Below are 24649 nucleotides of genomic sequence, written 5' to 3' on the forward strand. Positions count from 1 at the left end.
TGCAGAAGTAGGTGTGCAGAAGATACGAGTTGAGTTGATAAGAAATCGGTCGCACCTAAGAGCCGGCATTGCTGCTTTGCATGTAGATCATGCACTGTCCATGGTCTGTCCGCTCCATTCCAGCCGAAGTACTGACAGCGCGCGCTCAGGGTCAGAGCTGAGCAGTGTACGACCCTCCCGCAACCGCGGGCTGCCGCTCGTTATCTGGCACCGATGTTGCAGCTGATTCTGATCGGCCATCACCTGTTGATAGCAGGATATGTGCACCGGAGCCAACAGCTGTGAACACAAGCATAGTCACCTTTTCCCCTCCCTGGGACCTGTTGATGAAATGGGGTAGGATAGATACGAAAGTTGATCATACTTTTTCAACTGCTCTTTCTTTCAAGCTGTATATCCAAAAGCTACCTAGTGCGTGTGCAGATAATACAGCGATGAAACCACACCAGGTGTACCTTTACTTCCTAAGGTTATGTAAATGCGTGGGCACGCCATCTCCTCGACGCGCTGAAACGCACAATGACCTCGCAGCGTCCGCGCTGGTCCGCGCCGCTCGCTTCTTGAGGCCATGGGTCATGGAACTCTGGAAATGCGTAGTTATGGAGATGCCCCTGGGGAGAGGCACTGCTCTTCTGCAGAGAGAGAGAGAGAGAGAGAGAGAGAGAGAGAGAGAGAGAGAGAGAGAGAGAGAGAGAGAGAGAGAGAGAGAGAGAGAGAGAGAAAGAGAAGGAGAGAGAAGGAGAGAACAAGCGTTCGTCTGCCCTTCTGTCACTGTCTTTTGTTTCTCTGTTCCGTGAGGTGTGCTTTGCGTTATGCCCTTATTGTACTCGCGATTATCTGCAGCCAGGAACCAATTTTCTCACATTCCTCCGTTTTTTATAACAAAATGATGATTACCACCTATGGGTTCTGAACCAATTTGCCTCTATTTACTCGTATTACCGCCAATGTGTTTTTGAATCAGCTTTTAAGACGATTCAATTAAATGACAATCGTGTCAAAATCGGTTGCTTCCACATGTCCACAGTCCAGTGTCCGACATCACCAAGCCATGACGATTCCGTCGCCCACGTCTATTGCCACGCCGTTTGACTGTTTTGGTTACCAGTACATGGCCCTAAGTAAAAAAACATTTTCCACGAATTAATATTTTTATAACTATTGAACACAGACCTTCGGTCATGCCTACATGATAACGTCTGTTTCCTATTCGTTAGCCCCCGACCTTCTTCGTCTCCCATTGCTGCACCAGAGCATGAATAATTTTTTAACTGTAACGAAGCAATCCTTTCGACCACATAACCACACCATATCAAAGGTTAAATCTGACCTCTGAGGAAATTGAAGACTGGACGGTTGACCCGTTATCTTGTGCTGCGTACCGCATGTCATTCACCCACTGTCCGTTGGAAATTGGGCTGGAAGTCTGTTACTTCCATGAGTTACCTTTACCCGTACTGCTGTCCCTGTCGTTTGATTCCTCACGGGAGGGTTCTGTTATACAAGAAAATGGTGAGCTGATCTGTTGTCAGAACTTCTGCAACAAATGTCCTCATCCCTACTTATTGAGTGTGCGGGGCGAGAATAGTGACAAAGGTCTCGGGGCGGCCATGGTTGCCCGGTAGTCGCACAGAATACCTCTTGAGATGCCGCCACGCCTGGGTCTCGCCTGTGATGTTTGACCCCTCGTAGGAGTTAAACATTGCCACCCTTGTATACGGTAAGCGACGTACCAGTACTCGTGAGGTGTTCCTCACGTGTATGGGGCCGACCGATCCTGGGGGCGGGTTCCATTGGAGACTCACAGCATCTCATGCTGTGTCATCCCACTTTGGCTGCGTCTTAGCCACCGATGAGCTGAGATCCCGCTCGTGACATTACTGGCCATCGTAAGGGTTCGACTGAGGACACCTGCGACCATTTGCCCCTGAACGCCAACTGATCACCGTACCGTATTCCGCCTTTGCACTCTCAGGGTAGTCAGAGGACATCGTGCTAGTCGAGACAAGAGCCACCCGACCATTTGGTTGTTGACATTCTCAGAGGATGTTTTTACATTATCCCAACAGTGGGGTATAGTCACTTTGCTGTCTTAAAAGGAAACTCACGACTTTATGGGATAGCAGTCGCTGGTTGAGTTGATCTCGCCGACCTTTGTCCGACTTATCTCTGCAAACGCCCATGTCAACAGACCAGCGGTTATGACATTCAGTAGCGGTCACTGGGTAAATTGGGTTGCCAGTCCATCGAGAATTATCACGTGTTCATCCACAACAAGATATCAGAAGTGTACTACGTAAATTCAAAACCTCATCTCAAGACTTTACTGTCATTTGATATGAAAAACTTTTAACCAAAGTAACCTTACGGTAATTGACCGGTTTCCCTGTTTTGATGTTGAAACAAATGTCACCAATTGGTGGCATATTTTGTATGCTTAAATGGCTGATTCCGTCAAACCAAAAGACGAAATATTTCACCGTGCTAACGCCCCAAAACCGTCCGGTTGTTGTTAGCGACATTGGTCTGTCCTCACGACCATCCAAGGTCTGGATCGCAACGCACTTAATCTTTCCGACATTTTCTGTTTCGAATTCTGTCAAAAGGTTTAAAAAGTGCTTCACCTGGTTCACAGAACACCTAGCAAGTTACGCCAAACCAGATAAAAGATAATCCAGCTCAGTAGCCAGATCGTCGAAGTGAAGATGTACTCAAAAGATGCATCCTTGCGCTGCACAAAATGCATCGAATTGTGCACGTTCTTTCTCACTCTCTACTCGCCCTATATATCCCTATAGGACTTAAACGACCTGGTGGTCACCGGTCCCTGTGGACCTCCAGCGTGACCGCTGCATGAACCGACGCAAACGTAGAGGGGGATTCTTCCCAGACAAGCTGTCCGCGGACTCGCTGTCGTCTCTAGCTTTTTTGCATCATCTTCCCCATCCTCTTACCCGCAGGAAGACCTCAGACTTCGAATCGTCTCCCTCAGACCAATTCGACCGCACGCCTCCACCCTCTCCCAAGGGTTTTCATGACATCTTGACACCACTGTCAAGCAGATGGCCACGAGCCTGTCCTCGACAAAAGAATCGTCTCTGAGTCGAAATTTGCCATTGGCATCGCCGCCGCGAGCGAAACCTTCCGAATGGTCGGCTTCGGGCACGAATTATAATATTTCTCGTCTCCTCCCGTCGCTGAAGGGGCCGTGGTTGGGCAGTCCACGCCGATTCCGTCATACCCCGCGGGCAGACGCCTTCACGCATTCGGGTTTCCATATCACTAGAACAAGGAAAACGGAAACGAGGGCAACTGATATCCTCTCTTCCAATGACTGTCGTGGGGTCACACAGACGTCACCCATTATTCGATCTGTACCCCTCTGGCGCCTCGTCACTGGCAGTGTCCAAAACTGCTGGGCTCGCTGATCAGGCGCAGCCGAGCAGCGCGTATTGCCCAGGGGGAGTTGCCCCTATACGCTATTCCCGGCCCGGAGAGTTGGGCGACTTATCCTCCTATCTAAGACTCTACGTCCGGACACTCCAAGCACCCGATCGCCAGATGACATGCCAGCCGTAGTCTTTCAACGTGCTGGTGGCCCCACCTCGTGGCGGCCGAGTCGTCCCGTATCACCGTCACATTAACCCCGGTGCCTACGTTAGGTATCAGTGCCGAAATTATTATAATAACCGTATCCGCCTGCCAAGTAACAATTTCCGTCTGTGATGTCCTGCACAGTGCACATATCCTGTGAGACATTACGTCAAAACCGTCGTTACGTCTGCTCCGTCATGGTAAGCTGAGCTTACTGTTGGTCCTCACACTTTCTTAAAAGTCAATACCTAATATCCATTAAATCTCCGTCGACCAAAGTTTTGTTTGATACGGGGATGATCGTCTAGTCATTGTGTCATTAGTCACGCTGTAAGCGCTAAGCATTCACATCAATTCTCATGCGTCACACACACGTGTCACAGATCAATTAGCACGTAACACACGAAAGGTCATACTCAATTCCACAATCATGCACATCAAAGGAAAGCCAAGATTTAACCAGCAAATTTAACCATTAACTGAATTGTGATAATAAGTATTTAGTTTGAATATAGCATTTACCTACTATAATATATACCTTAAATGTCTGTTACTTTGAAATAAAATGTTACTGTAATACTTTAAACATTTCATGAACTTCGTCCGGGTGTTGACACAGCCCAGGTGTTCACAAACTCTGCCCTGCTGTCCTCCGGTGAATCTGTCCAGTGTAATCGGTGTAACGGCCTGTGGTGACCTTGACCGTGGGGCGCGCAGTAAACAGGTTACCGCTAGCCTTGGGCGAGTGCGTGTGCGTACAGCGGTGTCCTACTTCCACCTGAAGGCTTTCACCGACCGTGCTGCACTTTCGCCAACAGAGACCCCGATAAAGTGGAGTTGCGAGAGTCGCCTGTGAAACGTTTCGGCATCCGAAGCATACCTGCTATTGAAATAATTGGACGGCAAATAAAATATCACCAATTTTGTAGGAAATCTCTGCTGTATCGCGGCATCGCCATACTATAGGCCCGATATAGGCCCTTGGAACAAAACCAACCGAGAAGAGATAACGTTACTTCCCATGCTGTAATTGGATGTTGTTGAAAAAAAACGTAGTTATCCGAAATACAATCATAGGCTTTTAAAATGGAAACTGAGATACAAATAAAACCAGCAAAGAAATGTTTTAACTTCGACGAAATCCGATGCAATGTACGGTACACAACCGAAATATTAATCGACCATTATACCGTGAAAAAAAAAAACGAACAGGCTGTCACCCGGCGATACTAGCTGCTATAAATGCAAGTCGGAATAAAGTCACACGAAATTATCGAATGCGGATCCTATGCCCGAAATTCCCTAAGAAACCAATTAAACCGACGTTGGCCGAGCTTAATTCTCCAGATATCATGGACCATACAACCGCAAAATTAGCCGAAAAATTTCCCCAATATGAAAGCTACAATGTCATGAAAAATGACCGTGCCGGTTACAATAGCATTTGAAGGCGGAGCGAAATCCAGCTGAATAACGTCGAACCTAATAGAAATAGCGTTGTAATGAAAATACCCAATCAGAAGCCAACCACACTACCCAATCAGAAGCCAACCACACAACTTCCTTACATCATTACGAATCCGGAACACCTCCAGATCTCCAGCTCAAGCAGATCGAGATGCAAATCTCAGCACGCACACAACTTTTTAACAACCTGTCGGCACCGGACCACGCTCAGGTCTCTTGATCGAGCAGATCAAGATGCAACCCCCGGCACACACAACCTCCTAACCGCATGCTGACGCAGGAACATATCCAGGCTTCGTGATCGAGCTGATCAAAATGCAAATTTTCACCATGACCGAAGAATACCTTCTGGTAATGAAGGCACCGAATACCCATGGCTACAGGTGTTTATAACCCTTGCCGCACGAAGAGGTCAACGCCCTCCGCGCACCTTCCCAGTCCCGTTGTCTGTGTGTAATGATTGTGTCCATTTCGTATCCGTAACTTTCAATTTCAACCATAACATGGCTCGCGGTACTGTGAACACTAACCGACCCTCAGAATTTGTTTGTGCGTGTTTTGCACCTACCGTCCTCAATCACTTTCACTGATGGCCGAGCCCAGACTGAATGTGATTACAGTTCGGAGCCGGAAGCAATGACCATAAACAAAATAATAAACAAGGCTATTAAACAACCAAAAGCCAGTAGGGCCAAGGAGATGCCCCATCTCCAGGTCTCTTAATCGAACTGATTAAGATCACATCCCGGACCAGAGCCACCAGTGTGAATTTATAAGTGGTGTTTGGGATGGGGATATGGATAAGGATGACTGGGAGAAGGATGAGGATGTAGAGTGGGTAAAGGATGGGTGTGAGGATGGATTCATGCCCGCCTACTGGCTGTTGTGGTAACTTCTGCTAATATTCCTCGTGTGTCTAGGGGTATTCTAATCTGTGTCATCTGCACAATCCTACTCATCGTTGTCTAGGGGTATCGTCTTAACACTCAACAATCCTTTAGCCGTTGTCTAGGGGTATTCTGATCGACCAAAAACCATGTATCCCACAAACCCGTTCGTGTCCGAATCATCATATTGCCAGCGTTTCCACCGTCATTTCCGACCTCGAGAAAGAACGTAGAAGGTATACATATTAAATATGTATTGTAATTGAAAAGGCCGAAATAAATAAAAGCGAACAATTCAAACAAAAAGAGCCAGAAAACGAGCAATGTCACGGTAACCGTGCACTGTTCAGGTAAATATAGCCAAAGTGCCGAAACATTCAATGAAAGTCGAAACAATGATCAAGCCGAAATCATGACACCGAAATAATATTGCCAAAGAGGTGGAACTGACTCATAGCAGCCAAACGTGCCGAAATGGACTGAGTCGAGTCCCGAAACACGGTGTCTCAAAAAGGCATAGACCAATCAATCGAACTTAAAAACTGCCCACAGTACCGCGGCCATCCTGAAATGTTGTTACCTACGCCAGTGTGACTAATGTGTGTGTCTGTGCCTGAGACATATCTCCGACCGCAGCAGAGACTCAACCGAAGTCAGGCTCTAGCCCTTTCACTCCGCCGGTCGGAACCAGTGTCGTGGATAGGGCTTGGCAAGAGTCCGGTTAGAGACGTCCGACTGGGCAGGAGATAAGGCCCAAGAACTTACATGTTTGTAGACCAGACGCACAAGGCGACCACCACGGGCGGCGTCGGGACCACCACTGCCCGCGCGCGAACCAGAGAGCAAGAGCCCGAGAGAGCGAGAGGGCCCGAAGGTCTCAAACGCGCCTATTTATACCTTCGCACATTCACCGCACAGGGCCGCGCCCGTCTCTAGCCCGTGCCGTCTCGGGGCTGGCGCGGCCGGCGATCGGCGCCATGGTATTTATATAAAGCATTCACATATCTTACCAATTGTCATATCGCAATATTCTAATCTACCACCACCATGGTGCAATGTAGCATCATTATCCGCTCCCTATCGAGTATCGAACAATGCACAACAATCTGTACCGGTGTTCATACTACCCACAACGTTTAAACTACACATGCCGCCACCTGCAATTGCATATCTAAATACCGTCACCGCTATTGCCGCAAGCATGTCAAAATAACATGTCGCTGCGTAACATTCAGGTCATTGCACCATCACTCCAATCAGTGTGCCGTGCTTTGTGTGTCGCGTATCTGAACAGCCACGCCGTAATTATCGCTCGGACATAACCATGTACCTTCTAAATGTGTATTCCTCAACACCCTTCCTGATGTTGATAACGCGAAACTCACTCGATGTCTTGTTGCTGCAAAAGTACCGATGCATTGCGCCAGCTGTCCCTATTTCCGACTGTCTATCCACTGCGCGACTGCCTATCTGGAATATTTTTGTTACACTGTTCCAATAACAGGATATCGCCATTTCACGGTTCGCATAATTAATCGTTAGACGGGGTACCTTCATCTCACATTCCCTCGATGACCGCGAAAGCAACACCTCGGTCGTTCGGTTTGTCTCTCAGTTCATACTTGTGCAGAAGTAGGTGTGCAGAAGATACGAGTTGAGTTGATAAGAAATCGGTCGCACCTAAGAGCCGGCATTGCTGCTTTGCATGTAGATCATGCACTGTCCATGGTCTGTCCGCTCCATTCCAGCCGAAGTACTGACAGCGCGCGCTCAGGGTCAGAGCTGAGCAGTGTACGACCCTCCCGCAACCGCGGGCTGCCGCTCGTTATCTGGCACCGATGTTGCAGCTGATTCTGATCGGCCATCACCTGTTGATAGCAGGATATGTGCACCGGAGCCAACAGCTGTGAACACAAGCATAGTCACCTTTTCCCCTCCCTGGGACCTGTTGATGAAATGGGGTAGGATAGATACGAAAGTTGATCATACTTTTTCAACTGCTCTTTCTTTCAAGCTGTATATCCAAAAGCTACCTAGTGCGTGTGCAGATAATACAGCGATGAAACCACACCAGGTGTACCTTTACTTCCTAAGGTTATGTAAATGCGTGGGCACGCCATCTCCTCGACGCGCTGAAACGCACAATGACCTCGCAGCGTCCGCGCTGGTCCGCGCCGCTCGCTTCTTGAGGCCATGGGTCATGGAACTCTGGAAATGCGTAGTTATGGAGATGCCCCTGGGGAGAGGCACTGCTCTTCTGCAGAGAGAGAGAGAGAGAGAGAGAGAGAGAGAGAGAGAGAGAGAGAGAGAGAGAGAGAGAGAGAGAGAGAGAGAGAGAGAGAGAGAGAGAGAGAGAGAGAGAGAGAGAGAGAAAGAGAAGGAGAGAGAAGGAGAGAACAAGCGTTCGTCTGCCCTTCTGTCACTGTCTTTTGTTTCTCTGTTCCGTGAGGTGTGCTTTGCGTTATGCCCTTATTGTACTCGCGATTATCTGCAGCCAGGAACCAATTTTCTCACAAAATGTATTTATGAATCTCGAACTTATATTTTTTGGAACCGATTACTCCTGAACAAAAACATGTCTATTTGGTAAACTTGTTAGGCATATGCTCTTAAAACGTCTCTATCAAAATGAGAATTCAATTTTCTTTAAAAGTCAGCATATCTCATTGCAGTTTCGAAGATGTAAGGTATATTTTTTTGGTCTAGAATGAATGATCTTCAATTCTGCTGAAGGTAACACTATGACAATTAATGGAATATTACTAAAAAACAAGACAATGTCGGTGTCTGGTTCAATCTGAATAATTAACATAAAAGAATTCTCTATCTTTTGATATGAGTTATAAAACAAGATGAACTTGGGAAATTTACGAATTTCGGTATTGAAAACCGCAGACCACCCTCAGTTGTGATTTGTCCACTGTTCTGTAAATGCTGCTAATATACCTCTGTCGCTAGCAGACGCATGTCTTTGCATTCGATTGGTTGAACGGCATTTCGTTTGCTGATGGAGAACACCTTTGTTTTAATTTGTATTTTGTCATCGGTTGTTATTTGTTTTGTCTGTTACACTGAACTCTATAATGGGGTCTGTTATTTGATTTGATTTTGTAAGGTAAAGATGGAAGGCACTGTGACTATAAATAATGGAAGGTAGGTGTTGGTTTGGTACCTTGTTTTTAAAACTTATTTTTTTCCTGAGATTTTGCCTGTGCGAGCACCAGGCTGGGTGATTTTGTGTTTTAGATCCTTTTCTGAATTCTGTGGTTCAGTTGAGATTCAAATCAAAATAGGTAAAAGGTAACTAGGCTAAGGCCAAAGGTAGTTGATGTTTTGATTGATTTGTCTTGTAGTTGTGGTAATTATCCTACCAAGTATGTAGTCTGCTCTACCCCAACGGCCAGTTGACGAAGCATGGCAATTTCGACGAGATGTCATCGTGGGGTTGTTCAGCTGGCGTGGGTTTGGTGCGTTGCGGATTTGGCTTGGTGCAGAGCAGATTTAGTGTAGCGTGGTGCGAGTTTGGCCTGGGTGGTGTTTCACCGGTGATAGTGATAGCAGCACGCTGCTATTACATGTGTCAAATTAGGTTTCCATGGAGACATCAACAACTAACAAGCCCCATTCACATTGCTCCAACACAACCACAAGTGTGACGTCAGCAGAATAGCAGCGTGCTGCTATCACCGGTGAAACACCACCCTGGTGACGGACTTAATGGGGTGTCAATAAAGCTGGAGTCACCTTCAGCGCTAGCCAGTAATTGTGTAGATAAAAGGAAGCTGAAATTTAAAAATCTTACAATCTTACCTTACCTAACCTTACCTATTGGCTATTAACATACTAACCTATACCCTACACCCTACCAACTGACAGTGACGCCAGCTTTACCATAAACCGTAAGTTGTTAGTTTAGTAGGTAAGGTTAGGTCAGGTTAGATAATGTTTTGTTCTCTTAGACTAGATAGGTATTTGATTAGATTTAAAAGCGAATTTTATGTAAATGTCTCAAGAACTGAAGAGTCTAGCGACTTCACAAATGGGTGGCAGCATGTGAGATGCCTGCTATATGAATACCAGAAATCCCTCTCTAGTCTCTATGCCTCAACCCCCTGTTCTGGGCTGGGCAGACACTTTCATCCCATGTGGGAAGCTCCCCTAGTAGGAGCATACACGGAGCCAGGTGCAGTGTCAGGGGCTGGGTGCCCTGTCCACTGGATGGGCTCAGCCCCAATGACTTGTACCAGGGTGCTTGCCTATACCAATAGCTCCCCCTAATTCCTATCATTCCTCCAACTCTAGTCTTTTTGGGCCAAAACTTGAAAGTGCCCAACCCAACAAAACTTTAAATTGATTTTGTATCTTGTGGCATAGTACTTTCTATTTTGCCAGTCTGGCAACATCCCATTACTGCCTTGACTGGCTTTCTTCTCTCCCAGGCTGATCTGATCCTGTGTCACAGAGCCACATAGATGAGCAGCTACCCATCGTAGGATGCACACTCAACCTCCTGCTAGTTTCTGAGCCAAGTCAGCTTGACAGAGGGGTCTGCTAATGCACAGCCACCTAGCCACTGCTAACAGATGCTGGCTGGGACAGACGCTCATCAAAGGTGTGCCACACGGCATGGGCATTCTCGTTCTGCATCAAGCCTCAAGGTGCCTCAGCCAAACGGCAGTGAGAAATAAGGGTTGGAATAAAAGAAGAGGACTGAGGAGAAAATCCATTTACCACAATTTTATCACTGTAGACCATCGCGAATGCGTAGTGTAATATATCTATTAACTTAGCAGCCCAGCACGCTCAAGAGATCTTGGAAACTGGACCCCAGATCAGTAGATGCAGACATGCACATGCAGACGAAACACCAGCGCCATGCATGGGGCCCAATGTCACCATGGAAATGCCAAAGCACACAGCTCAAGCCATGCTGCCATCCACATGACGTGCGGCCAGGTATCCATTATCAGACTAGATATGTGATATCTGAGTTTTTTTATAACATAGCCATTTGCAATCTTTTGTGGCGATGGAACTTCCTGAGCATAAAAGACCGCCGTTGTGTACCGTGCCTGTGGCCAGCTTAGTCGTTTCCATTGTATACTTTGTGGTTTTTTAGTTCTGAGCATGTTATCTTTCAACAGGCTCGTTGCTGTCGGCGGTTCTGACTTCTGAAGACAGCGGTTCGATCCAGCTGAAGGACGTCACCTGGCAGGAAGTTGCAGAGTGTGGTGGCCAGTATCAAGCCACATTGTCCAGAAACCATCACATTATCTCCAGGTCAGTAATTGTGCGAACGGGGGGGGGGGCGCAGCTGCGCCTTGGTCACCACTTTGTCGAGTTGTGGACGCCTGGGCCACTGTGTCGAGTTGTGATAGGAAAATCCTGCGAAATTTCTCCCACTTCTCCATAGGTCTCTGCTGCTTTAACACTGGTGTCCAGTCCGTGTCGGTGAGCTGCCAGTTGAACTAGTCAGGATCGACCCGCTGTAAGCACCGGCGTTGAACCGTCGGGCCGGTCGCCGCACGCCACCAAACCGCAGCCCTACGCGGGTAATAATCGGGCTTGGACTTCTTGGATGAGATGTTTATGCACAGGCTAATGTACTGTAATTATGACTGAGTGTGCGACAGAAGACGTTGTGACTATGAGTCATACTCGCCGTGGCTGGTATTTGATGACCGTCGTGACCTGTGACGGTCGCCGTGACTGCTGTGTGACGATCACCGCGACTGTAATGTGACGGTCGCCGTGGCTGGTACGTGATGTTCTCAGTAACTGTTTATATAACGGCCGTCGCGACTGAAAGGTGACGACGTGACGTGACGCGACTCGCTCTGTTACAGGTCACTAGTCGCCGGTGCTCGAGCTGACGGCGTCGTTCAAGGGCTCCACGGTGACAAGCGCCGTCACCGCTGCCGCCGCCGCCGAGACCATCCGACTCCTGGGCCCTGTTTCACGGCAGCGTACTGCAGCGCGCTACGCAGCGCTGCTGTGTTAGTGCGGCGATTGAGACGAATTCGGCTCGACGCTCCAGCGTTGCGAAACACCCGTGTCTATGAAGGATACGCCGATACGTCCCCCAGCTTCAAGCCCTTCCCGCCCCCCCCCCCCCCGCCCGTCCCAACGGTGTTGGCCGAGATTGGGGTTTGGTATTTTAACGGGCTCTCCGATGACGTCCCGCAATTTGTGTTATGTAATTTGACGATTATGTCGTAGTCTCATTCTGTCTCGATATGCTAATAAATGATAAATGGGACGGAGGTTGGATTAGTAAGGTGTGAGTGGCTGTAACCGGCAGGTTCTGGCGAGCGCGATATTAGTTATCGTGAGCGCGCCAGCTGCAATCAATCGCGCGCTTCTGGCGAGAAAATACTTGCTCTGGAACCTAGAAGTTTGTCGTGAAATCTATGTACCTTTGGATTGAATTATTAGAACATAATGTACTTTCGGTGTCCAGCACTGCAGCTCTGGAAACAGAAATATGGACGTTGGCTGTTTGATGTAGCAAGGGCTAACAATCCGCGTCAAGAATCAAAAGCTGTATGCAAATTAAAGTGAATATATTTCAATGAATTTTTAAATTTTGTGATACAAAACATAAAATGTGTCAACTACTGATTACACCCGGCTGCAAACACTGTAACGCTTGCAATGCTGTACGGCAAATAGATAATATAGATTCTCTGGCGGCCGACTGGCGCGATCCGAGGCTGCTGACTGTTGTTGTATAGGGCAACACGGCTGAATGGCTACGATCGAGGGTACGGAACGGTGCTGGTGACTGGCGGACCAGCGAAAACAGGAAACGAGATGAATAGCTCTAGCTCCCGTCTGCGCGCGGAAGGGCGCTGATTGCCGCGGCACGCAGACGCAGACTCCATTGGCTCATCAGACTGTTATTGGTTTTCCTCCTGGCTCCTCCCCTCCCACAGTCGTAGCCAGGTAGCTTAGTTGTGCGCGGAAGCGAGCGTCCAGAGCGGCGCTAGGTGTCGCCCTCCCAGCGACCGGGCAGTGCAGCTGGACGTGCCGCGGATGGTCCGCCTCTGATCTCGGCACACTCGGAAGAGTGCGGCCGGACACTCCATGGAGTTGCATAGCGTCGATAGGCCGTATGGTGTCGCTGTCGTAATTATAAAAGCGTAAGTAGAAGGTTGAAGCAAGATATAGAATGTTTTTCTTTACATTTAATATCGCAAAGCACAGCTTTATGCGCTGGCTACGATATGTGCGCATCGGTTGCGGCAGTAATCATCGAAGAAATATATGGTTTATGAACGTTTCTTGATCATAAAATGATAAAACATTGCAATGTTTGCCTGTTGTGAAGAAAACTCCTATACTGCCGCTCTATCGTCCGGGATTATTCGTGTTTGATTACGGCGATTCCGCCACTCTATCAGCTGATTTTTGTTTCCGAGTCACGTGACCAACCGGTGTCTCCCTGATGAAAGCTCTGCACTGAGGGTGTTGCGAAGTTGGAACATTTTAGGAGTGTGCACACAGTCCTAAAATGTTGAGGACAGTTTAGGACAGTTTCACACAGTTCATTTTAGGACTGCTCATTTATGACGTCATAGATCAGTGACCTGACTTGCGGTTGGCGTAAAAAAATCCGACTTATCAAATCCCGACTAAAAAAATCGACTTATAATCCGGTTAATCAAATCCCGACCATGTTTTTACCTGGCCATTAATGTTCTAGCCTTACAGGTGATTGTTTGAACGCGGAAGATGCTGAATCTTCATGCTTATCGTATGATAAAGAACGTCAGTGTTAGAAAGTTAATTAACAATTTTATTTAGGATAGTTTAATTCAAGTGGGTATAATCCGACTTGACAATTTACTAGGAGGGTTTTGCAGCGCTATTATAGTTCGGCATTTAATTATAAATCATTGCTAATTTCGATCCGGATATCGTTATTCAATGCTGGCCTTTGCGTCCTCAGAAAGTTGTTTATAGTCATGAAGGCTTGCATTGACCCATACTTTCCATTTTTCAGCACTATTATTCGCCGTAGTTGACCAGGTGTTTTCTTCAGCTCTCCCCGGAATCCTTTGGCTTAGACCTGGCGTATCACCCGTGCATCACAAGACGCACCTACCACACACAAGTTCATGATCCCCACGAACCCACATCAGCGTCCGTCCGCTTGGTGTGTGACCCCTTGATCTTTGGCCGCGACAACTGCCAGCTTGCTGGAGCACCCCTCCCTACACGCGCTGCCCCGCCCGCTCCCCTCCCTCCCCCCCTGGGGTCGTGTCACGAAGGTTCGGGCTTACGCTACTACCGGCCGCTGCGCAGCTGTCACCTAGCGCCTGGGAATGTGTGGTCTGGTGCGGATTCAGCCAACTACCGGCTCGCGACACCAGCGCCACGTAGTGGCGACGGTACATTCTTTTTAGACACACTGTACAAGAGCATACACCCATCGCACTGTGGCTGAACTCTATTGTAATGATTGTTCACTAACCCCTCCTCGAATAAATCTTATTGTAATGCTTGTCACTAACCCCTCCTCGAAGAAATCTTGCATATCGGCTGATGGCTCTGTGCCGCGCACTGGCGGATCTAGGGAGCGGAGGGGGGCATCGGGGTCCTCAATAATCAATATCCATTCCCTCAGCGTCCGAAATTGACGTTTTCTTAGAATGGAAATAAAATGAAATAACCTTTAAGTATGTGTTACTTAACCCTCGCCGGACCTATTGGTTTTCTACATACGCGCCGGCCGAGGGGGGGGGGGGCGGGTACGACCCCCCCCTCGCCGTTTCGCCCCTGGTGGAGCTAGCGCGTCGCGGAAAAAACGAGCGTGTGCGCCGTTACGAGACGCAGAGATTGGTACCCGATTTTAAGGTCCTAGGTCAACCGGTGACCTCTGAGGTCAGGTCAAGTGCCCCAAGGTACGGTTCAGTTTTTGGTGAATAACTTCGCAAAAAACGGCCGCAGAGCGCCGATTTTGGCAGCATCGTGTTCGTCTCGCTCAGGCGCGTCGAATGATATACTTTTTGTCCGGGTCAGGTCAACTTGGGGTGTTGACCTCAGGTCAAGGTCAGGTCAGCACCCCCAGGTCACGAAGTTGGTCGAAAGAGGTCATGTCGCATATCATTCGATTCGGCAGGTCTTCCTGAGTCCATTGGTGGCTTTCCCGACTCGCTAGCTCAATTTGATCAAGAGTTATTGACGAAAAACTAATATGACCTTGATGACGTCATAAATGACGTCACGCAATGTCAACATTGCAAAAGTGACGCATCTAACCTTGCAAGGAGTGCATCAAATCACGATTCTGTGTGCTTGAGATAGTTGGAGATCGTTCCCGGCGCCAGAATAGCAGTTTTCATTTTTCCCCATTGACTTATAATGGTGAGGTCACGAAAATGACCTGACCTCATATGACCTTTAGGAAAAATCCGAGATATACAAGTTGTGGGACTCATAATGGATACTAGATCCTGCAAGTTTCATTTCCCTGTGACATCTCCTCTGGCAGTGAGGGCATTGCGAAGTTCCGACATCTGAAGACCGTGCAGAGGTTCACTTATGACGTCATAGGTCAGTGACCTGACCTGACCCAAAAATGCGGTTGGTGTCAAAAGATCCGGCTTGGATCAAAGGTCAGGTATGCCAAGTTTCAGCTCTCTATCGCCAGCGTGTTCGGAGCTATCGCGAAAAAACCCTATGGGGGGGGCGGCACCCGCCCCCCCCCCTCGGCCGGCGAGGGTTAAATCACATATCAGTGGGTAAAAATCGAAATCCTAGGAGTTGTTTTTGACTAACAAATTTTTCCGGGGTATGTGTCCGTCCCCCTGGCCCCTCCGCAGCGTCTGAGACTGCCTTTCGATCCCTTGTGCTATGTCAATGTGGCATATTTACGTCTGGACAACGAGTTGCGTTGGAGAGGCCGGAAATAGTGGCGATTTCAGGACCGCAAGAATGGACCGTCATTGGGAATGATTCTTTTTTAAACCGTGCACTGTTTTCGGCCGGAATTTAAACGTTACTACAAAATATTTTGTAATTACGTTTCCACCAAGAATGAATGCCATCAGGGCTAAATTTTACTACTATTGCATTTTGTCAAGAAGCATATAGTGGTGTTATATTGCAGTTTTAGCGCGTTTGTTACAAAATATGAAGCGAATAAGCGTCAGTGTAATTCATTAGTGCCAGAAGTTAACTTGAGGGAAGCCATGCTAATTGCTCTTGTCTATCCACTAAAATTTATTAAATATTTTGCTTTGTGTATTCCAAAAGGAGAGGGAACTATTTCATTTGTGCCTTCATGTCAGAATTAAAGGTGGATCATTAAATTTTCAACGCAGTTTACAAACAAGCATTTGGTCTTTCTCGTATATAAGCAGCGGCTAAGAAAAGGTTGATCTATTCTGAAGTTCAGCCATCGTACCTCAACTTGGCAGCAAGATCCCCAAGGACAGAGGATATATTGTATACATGTCCTGTAAATCAAAACAAACAAACATTTGGTCTTTCTCATAAATAAGCAGTGGCTAAGAAAAGGTTGATCAATCCTGAAGTTCAGTCATCGTACCTCAACTTGGCAGCAAGATCTCCCAAGGACAGAGGATATATTGTATACCTGTCCTGTTAATCAAAACATTTTTGTGCCTGCAAAGGCTTAAGTCATCTGTGGTGTGTTCGGACTTCGGAGTTAGGCTATATGGCCGTTTTTGTCGTATGTTTATGTGGAGATTGAATATAACTGTGACCCTGTGCTTGTTTGTATACTTACTATGGTTAAACAGGGAACAGCACATTCACATAACATACTCACGTAGCACCTAACTCATAGCTGTACCCTGCAGGAGGATCTGTACTTGTTCATGTCTCGAGCATAAACAAAGCACTGAAGTAGCTTAGTTATCATTTCCCACATTTTCTGAGCATCTAACATGACATACAGCAGTGCAGAGCAGCTTCAGAGAAGAAACACTTTAAATGCACAGACTCACACCAGCCACCCAATGAGCCAGTTCCTCAGTTGACTGTTTCCCTGGATGCAGCTTGGCAATGTGAGCTAACTTTTGGCAAGTTGAAGGTTAGCAGGTAAGATTGAGTTAGGGTGAGTACCTACCTATAACTGGGTGCTACTGCTATGCCAATGCAGGTCTTGGGTGGGCTGCAAATATGTGTGATGATTGAGGTTAGGTCAGATGTCAGGTTAGTCAGGTATGCTCATTGCTCAGGTCACATTTTTATGGACACTTGGCAAATTAAAAAACTAACAATCTAATCTAAGCTAACCCGACTAAACATACACAACTACTGACTATAGGAACTAAGCACCTACCTATAACCTACTTGTGTCTACATCTCATACCATGTCAAAGTAGAGTTCCTTGGTGGAAGATTACCCTCAGTACTTTTTATCCCAGCCCTGTGAAGAAAACTAATACTTCTACTAAGCTCTGAGTCACTACTGGCCACCCACAGGAAGAAAAGCTGAGACTGAGAGCTTTGCCATTGTATATTGGACCAATAATCACTATTACGAATGACTATGAACACATTATATGATCACATTGTTGCATGGATTGTCACATTGACAATTTTACTACAATCCTTTTTTCAAGAAATACCTACAGTGATGATTAACATCAAAATCAACATGAAGTGGATTTAGTGATCCAAGCTTTCTCCTCCAGTAGCAATGGAATGATCGCATTTTTCATTTGCCACTTGCCAGACACTGAGAACCTGATGCACATTACAATCTGCATAGCATCTAAGCATAGTAAAACTGCCCAAGTCCATTCATTCTAGATTTTTAACTTGATAGTTAGCACTAATTTATCTTGCTGTTGTAAGTTATCATTCAATGTTCATACCAATACATCAATATGCGCTCATCAGTCAACATTTTCTGGCATGGTCATCAGCTCGAACCAGGGGCCACGAGTGGAAGCTCGAGAAACCGCGGGCCACCAAACTTGTGCGCAGAAACGCGTTCAGCTTCAGGGTCATCAACGACTGGAACTCCCTACCAAGCGCGGTGGTCACGGCACAGTCCGTCAACCAGTTCAAGGCCCAGCTGGACAAGCACTGGGGTGGCATCATGTACGACTCCCCCTATCCCTGAGAGCCTAGCCTGTATCCCGACACGAGCTCGATGAGAGCGGGATCCCCAGGCCAAGTGGCCTTTTCAATCCCGATCACCACGAAGGTAAGGTAAGGTAATGATCCTGCTCAGCGTGCTCTTCAGTATTGCTCCAAGGTCTGCAATATTATAGCTTGTTTTTGGCCAATAAGCTCTTTTAATTTTAATTTTTCTTGCTGATATATGAGCCCGATCAACTTGCGTTTATCAACCAAATTTCATAACTTGTTCAACTTGATATCAATATTGATATTGCTCAGGAGTCAGGACCTCTGTCAGCCTCCTGGATACTTCAGATTGTTTTCAGTCAACATGCTTCTTAAATATGATATAAGTCAATCTTAAGGGATTCAATTCATCCAACAAAACGACGTACAAGAGTAAAAAAACCACCAGATAAACTAAAAAATGGCCTTGGAACATAGCCAAGTGGTGCTCCATTTGTTTGTTTACAATGATTGTAGTGCTGATGTATTTTTTAGGACTCTGACGGTCGGCTTATAAAAAAATGAAACGTTTTTACAAAAGTTGTAAAGCAAGTAATATTTATCTGAAAGAACTAAAATATTCAAAAGCCAAACACTATGAAATACATGAATCGGAACGAAAAAGTAACCCAAAAATCCAGCCTAATCACCGGCTCCTAAAACTGCAACAAAATCAGCACTTTTCCCCGCAACTCGTTGTCCAGACGTAAATATGCGTCAATGTGAGGGAACAGGTAATTGTATGGTTGAAGAAATAGCCTGGGGTCGCCGTTGAAGCCGACGTTTACCAAGAAACACATTTCTTAGTTTTACCTGGAGCGTTTATTTCGGTTAAAAAACTTTCCAATGACGTCATTTTTTCTTACGTCATTTCGCCAAAGGCAGGCGAATGACCTAACGATTTCTCACGTCCTTGAATTTCACGCGGCGTGCGTGTTGGTTGTTTGTTTCGTTTATGTCGTTGGGGTCAATATCAATATGGCGATTGGGGTTGAAAGTGGGCCGCCGATCAGGGCTGGGTCAAATGCATATTGAGAAGTATTGTCTCAACAGTGCAAGAAAGTGATTGCCGTCATTTCAATCTGGTAAGAAGTTCTATATACCCTGTGACCGTCCGTCTCCGCGGTGGTCGGAGCACTGACTGCGCCGATCCAATCGGCACGTGCCTGATGCTCGCTCTACTCACTGTTTTACTCCCGTTCACGTTGGTGAGCGGCGAGCTAGATCAAGAATTGAAATGTGATGTCTGAGTTGGATCTTAAGTAAAATGGTCACATTTAACGACCCATGTCAAGAAGGGTCTCTACAATTTACTCGTTGTTGGCATAGTGGTTTGGTGACCCCTTTATGGTCAGGTCATTGACCTTGCCATAAAGGGTAGGTAGTGGTGAAGGTCAGTGAAGGCATTTGAAACACTTGATCATCTGGTGTTTGTCATGCATTCATTATAGCTGGTGCCTGATTTAGTTGTTTTGTCGCTTTTGTACGCTGCAACATTTTCCAGGTTCCCACGACCCACAGGCTGCACTTTTTATATAGGTACAAATTCAGGTTAGATACGCTCTTAGCAGACCTTGCCCTTGCTGGCTGCTGCCATATCTACGTCTCACGTGCGCCGGCCGCCGCAATTGTCTTTTCACAGTTAAATATATAGGTACGTAACAAAACATAATCTAACCTGACCTAACCCTACCTTCAAACCTACAACCTACCCTACTAGATATGGCAGCAGGGGCGACATCTGCTAAGAGAATACCGAAATTCAGGCCTTCCTGAGGAATAATGGAAGTGATGCGGAAGATGCCGGTCATTGATGATGTTTGAGATTTAAAGGCTAAGGTCAAAATGATATGATAACATGGGTTACCTATGAAGTACAGAGTAACAGAACTAGAAGCACATGTTATGCTGATGAGTAGGTAATTGTCATTTACGCCATATATAAGTGCCATTTTGTCTTCTCTGACATTCTTGCAGTGTGATGACTGATGAGCACACTTCAATCTTCATGTATGTGTATTATCTGGTGTGTATATTATGCTGCGTAACACGTATTTCATGACAGGACATTGATTAGGCTATTATAGTCTTTTGGTTGGATAAGCATTGTACCAAAGGATAAATTCTCAGTTGGCAAGCATCCCACTTCCTTGGTTATTTCAGAAATGCTCATCAACAAAATATGCAGGGGCAGATCTAGGAAAACTCCAAGGGGAGGGTCATGAATTGAAGTGTGTGCCTCTACCTATACCAAAAATTAAAAACTCAATGGATTTTGGCCACTAAATTTTGGTGATGCCCTATTTTCAGTTTTTTGGGGGGAGGGGGTTTAGTGTCTTCTGGGGTGCCCCTGCTAGGCCTCTGGTGCCCCTGACAGGCCTGTGGTGCCCTCACCAGGCCTGTGGTGGCCCTGTCAGGACTGCGGTGCCCCTGGGCCTCTGACAGGACTGTGGTGCCCCTGACAAGCCTTAAGTGCCCCTGACAGGCCTGTGGTGCCCCTGACAATCCCAAGGTGCCCCTGACAGGCCCAAGGTGTCCCTGTCCCCTGCAAGGCCAGTGGTGCCTCTGTCCCCTGCAAGGTCAGTGGTGCCCCTGGCAGGCCTCTGGTGCCTCTGGCAGGTCTGTGGTGCTCTTGCTAGACTGATGGTGCTCCTGACAGGCCTGTGGTGCTCTGGGCCCAAAGGGGGGCTTTATGGGAAACTCAACTAGCAATTGCCTACATTTGGTATTTTTATACCTAAATGACCCATGGCTGCATTGCTCTTTCATCTTGGAGCAGTTTACCAAGAATGCTCTTAAAATAGCTATGTAATCAATGATGAGAAGAAAATGATAAATCTTTGAACGATAGATAGTATAAGCATTAGGTACCAAGTTAAAAAAGTTAAATTATGTTTGATGATAATTAAGATTGGTTTCTCATTTTACATTTTGGCAATACCTATGTCACTTATTTTAGAACTCTTATTTCTAATTTTCCAAGCTGGTCACAATGAGTCTAAAAACTTTAAATATTAATCAAAGAAACTTATGGTCATTGAAAAGTTAGGCAATATCGATGTACAGGGTGTCCGGAAAGTCCTGGCGCCTCGTTTGGACGTCGTCTAACGCGCGCGGTAATTATTGGACTTTCAACCAATCACCACTGCAGATATGACCCCTCGTTCACCGGTCAGCTAGGGGTCGCATAAATATGACTTTGAAACCGTTTTCAGTGATAGGTATATGGGCAAAGATGCGCCTTGTCGCTGAGAGCCCGCGCGCGGGGGCCCGGTGCGGCTTGAACGAGGCGCGAGTTGCAGCGCGATGCGGCGTTTCCCGGCGAACGGTTGAGCAGGCAATGGTGCATTCCGGCTCGGAAATTTCTTAGAAAATATTATAACTCAGTTACGACCACGGTATGCCAAAGCTGCTGAGACTGAAGCAGCATTTCAGCGGCAATCGAAGAATATCTGGGGTCTGATGGACACAAATGTTCCATCCCATCATCTTCGTCAAGGTCAAATAAATGAATGACAGGCTCGTCCACGAGGGGTTCCTGGACACGAGGGAGGATCAAGGCGACTTGCCCTAACGGTCATTTTGCACTTCAACAGCACAGAGCGCCCTCCAACAACGCCGCTGCCATCCAAACCAAACTGACAGAGGAGCTCGGCGGACCAGGTCACCGCGGTGAAATTAGATTAGGCCACCTTATTCTCCCAGCCTTAACCCGCTCGACTAAGGCATGCTACGCGTTTTACAGAATAAGCTCTGCATAGGTCAACTCTAATCCCAGCCTGGAGTCGCTGAAGACTCGCATCATGACAGCATGGGAGGACAGGAAATGTCCTGCATCGTTAAAACCCGCAGGCGTTTCCACCCTTGCGTCGAGGCTGTCGTCGGCACAGACGGTGGTTACAATGAATGGGCACTTAGCAGAAGCATGTGGCTTGGTGTTTCTGGTCATTGTTTTGTTCTTTTGTTGAGTATCTATGGACCAAAGGCATTTATTTTAAAAATGTTGAAAAGCGCCAGGACTTCCCGGACACCCTGTACAGTGAAACCTAATAAGTGAATAGCGCATTCTTTTGAACTTTGATGGTATGCTACTGCCTACTATGCTAGCAGATATTTAATGTTAGGTGGCACTGCTGCTCTCCTAGGAAAGAACTTGGATTAGTTCTCCAATCCCCCCCCCCTCCATAGGTAAACTAATCACATCTTTTTATTCTTGTTTACTGAATCATCACGTTTAGCATTAAGTTTGATTTGAAAATGAGTTGAAAAATAGTCAGACGTCATCAGAGGTAAATGGCCTTGACTTGAACTTCACGCCTATCAGAATCCATGAGATAAGCATCATTTCATAATTCATATGTTTGTAATCACATGAAGTCTGGTAATGGGCACTGCACTGGCATGTGTCAAGGTGCAACTCTGGCCAGCAGACGCGAGTTAAATTGAGTGAGGGAACTCAAACAGCTCACAGGTCAAAGCCAGCTGACTTTGCTCAGGCCCATTTAATTTTCAGGATTGGTGTTAAACTGGATAACATACAAAAGGCAAAATACCTACTGAAAGTTTTGCTAGTACCCGCTGATCGTTACCTACGCTAGTAATTCATGAAAACGGAGTCCTACGACCCATCCCCCATCGGTGCGGGATTTAAAGGGACCCTAGTCCTACCTTCAAAAAAGTTGAACGAATTTGGCAGAAACATGATGGACCGTGGTTCAGACAGAGCAAAAATGAATATATACCAAATTTCACCCAAAAATATGAACCGTTTTTTAAAGATATTTGAGTCAAGTTTGTTTCCCATCGGAACAAATAGCAAAACTGGGGCCAAAACGCGCGGTGAGAAGCTGTTGCGGAAAGTGGAAAGTGGAAAAAGCTGTTGATTTATAGCAGATCCCCACAGCGCCACCAACTGAAATCCAGCTAATGCATTACCTATAGCGCTAAGAATACGTCTAACCCAAAGCGCAGCAAATCCCGGACAATAAAACCGTTGGTTCTCTCCGGACCTTACCGGTAGCTCCTGGCGCTGGGCGCCACACTCCCGCGTCTCCTTGTCTCCTCGTTGCCGGCCTTGGCGCGCGCCCGCCCGCCGGCGATTGGGGGCGGGTCGCAGGGGCAGCGTCAGGTGCGCTGCTATGGAGGGCACCGGACCGCCGCGGTGGCCAGGTCAGGTTAAGGTCATTGACCTTTAGTGACCTCAGATGACTTTTTCGATGTTTACGACTTTTAAGGGTAGTTTTTTTTAGCTGCTTTCGAACTAATCACCAATTTGAACACCTTGAAAAGTAGTTTTGAACTAAGCAATACGTTACGAAGCTGACTGGTTGTTCGCTCCTACTATGGATAGCCGACAGGACGCCTTCTAGTTGACCTGAGCCGACCCGACCTACCCCAGATACATGAATACATCATTTAAGATCAAACTAATTTGAGATTCGAAAAGACGACCCTGACTCCCACCCCCCACCCCCCACCCCCCATAGCTACCGCATTATAAGAACTTATAACATTTCCCGATTTCCCGTCTTTTGGGTTATTTAACTGGCATGGAATGCCAACCGGTGACCTAGGCCCTTAAATTTGGATTTCATAGGCTTCTTTTCGTCACGGGCTTCTTTTCAACACGTTCGTTTTTTTCCGCGAAGCTCTTCTTCGGCCAGGTGCAGAACGGCGGGGGTGGGGTGTAACGGATCCCCCGGCCCCCCATACGTTAGCAGCTCTGGAAAAACGGCAGTACGGGCGGGGGTTAACCTGAACGGCACCCAGGGAAGCGAGTCGAAGTGCTGATTTTCTAATGATATGTTGTTGCACGTAAATGTGTTTAATGCGGGTTCAGTCGATGCTCAATTCTCCTCCCCTATTTCTTTATTTTTTGAAGTGTGTTATCTGCTCGCCTGACAGGAAAGTTTATATTGGCGCTGCACTTGAGTTTCTGAAAATCAAAGATCCCGCTTATTCGGGTATTTGGTGTTAACTTGGCTAAACATCGTTGAATCTTTGCATGCTATTTTCATCGTGTATTTTCCCGCTGAATTCCCACTATTGTACAGGGACAAATGCCCGCGATCCACTGTCTTTTTGTTCTTCTTGATGGGTTAGGGCCCACGATCCCCCGTCGCCACCCCTAAAACTGCTTGTATCGAGGCGCAATTAAACCAAAAGAGCGTAAAAAGCGGCTCGCAAACCCGGCCCGGTGTGCGTGTGTGCGCGTATGGCCCGCCCGGGCGGCGGGCCTGGCGCCGCCCCTGTGACCTCCGGTGGCCGCCGCGGCCGCGGGGCGTGACGCTCGTCCACTCCGACTTAGGACCGGTGCCCGAGCGGTCGCCCCGCCGCGCCCTCCGCCATGTCCGAGTCCGGCGAGCTGTGCTCCCAGCTGAGCGACCTGGCCGAGCTCAGCGAGCTGCCGGAGCTGCGCTCGGTGGCCGAGCTGTCGCCCGTCTCGGACCTGTTCCCGGACGCCGAGCTGTGCGTGGCCGAACTCTCGCCGATGGCCCACCTGCCGTCCGCAGATCTGGAGGCGGCCATCGAGCTCGACATGCTGGAGACGACGCGCGGCCCGCTGCTCTGGACGGGCACGGCCGTCGGCAGCG

The 24649-nt window shown here is 47.4% G+C and overlaps 1 long non-coding RNA gene across 3 annotated transcripts; it reads left to right on the plus strand.

The window, feature by feature from the left end:
* Window positions 1-8666: 8666 nt before the first annotated feature.
* LOC122368109 lies at window positions 8667-12554 on the plus strand. 3 transcript variants are annotated; one of them, XR_006254185.1, is made up of 3 exons: window positions 8667-8681; window positions 11093-11228; window positions 11795-12554. It is a non-coding gene; the product is annotated as an uncharacterized LOC122368109 (long non-coding RNA). The 3 variants fall into 3 exon arrangements; XR_006254184.1 differs by lacking the exon at window positions 8667-8681 and adding an exon at window positions 8863-9248; XR_006254183.1 differs by lacking the exon at window positions 8667-8681 and adding an exon at window positions 8864-9101.
* Window positions 12555-24649: the final 12095 nt, after the last annotated feature.

The sequence above is a fragment of the Amphibalanus amphitrite genome, unplaced genomic scaffold, assembly GCF_019059575.1.
Source record: "Amphibalanus amphitrite isolate SeventyFive unplaced genomic scaffold, NRLGWU_Aamphi_draft 000924F_arrow, whole genome shotgun sequence".
NCBI lineage: Eukaryota > Metazoa > Arthropoda > Thecostraca > Balanomorpha > Balanidae > Amphibalanus > Amphibalanus amphitrite.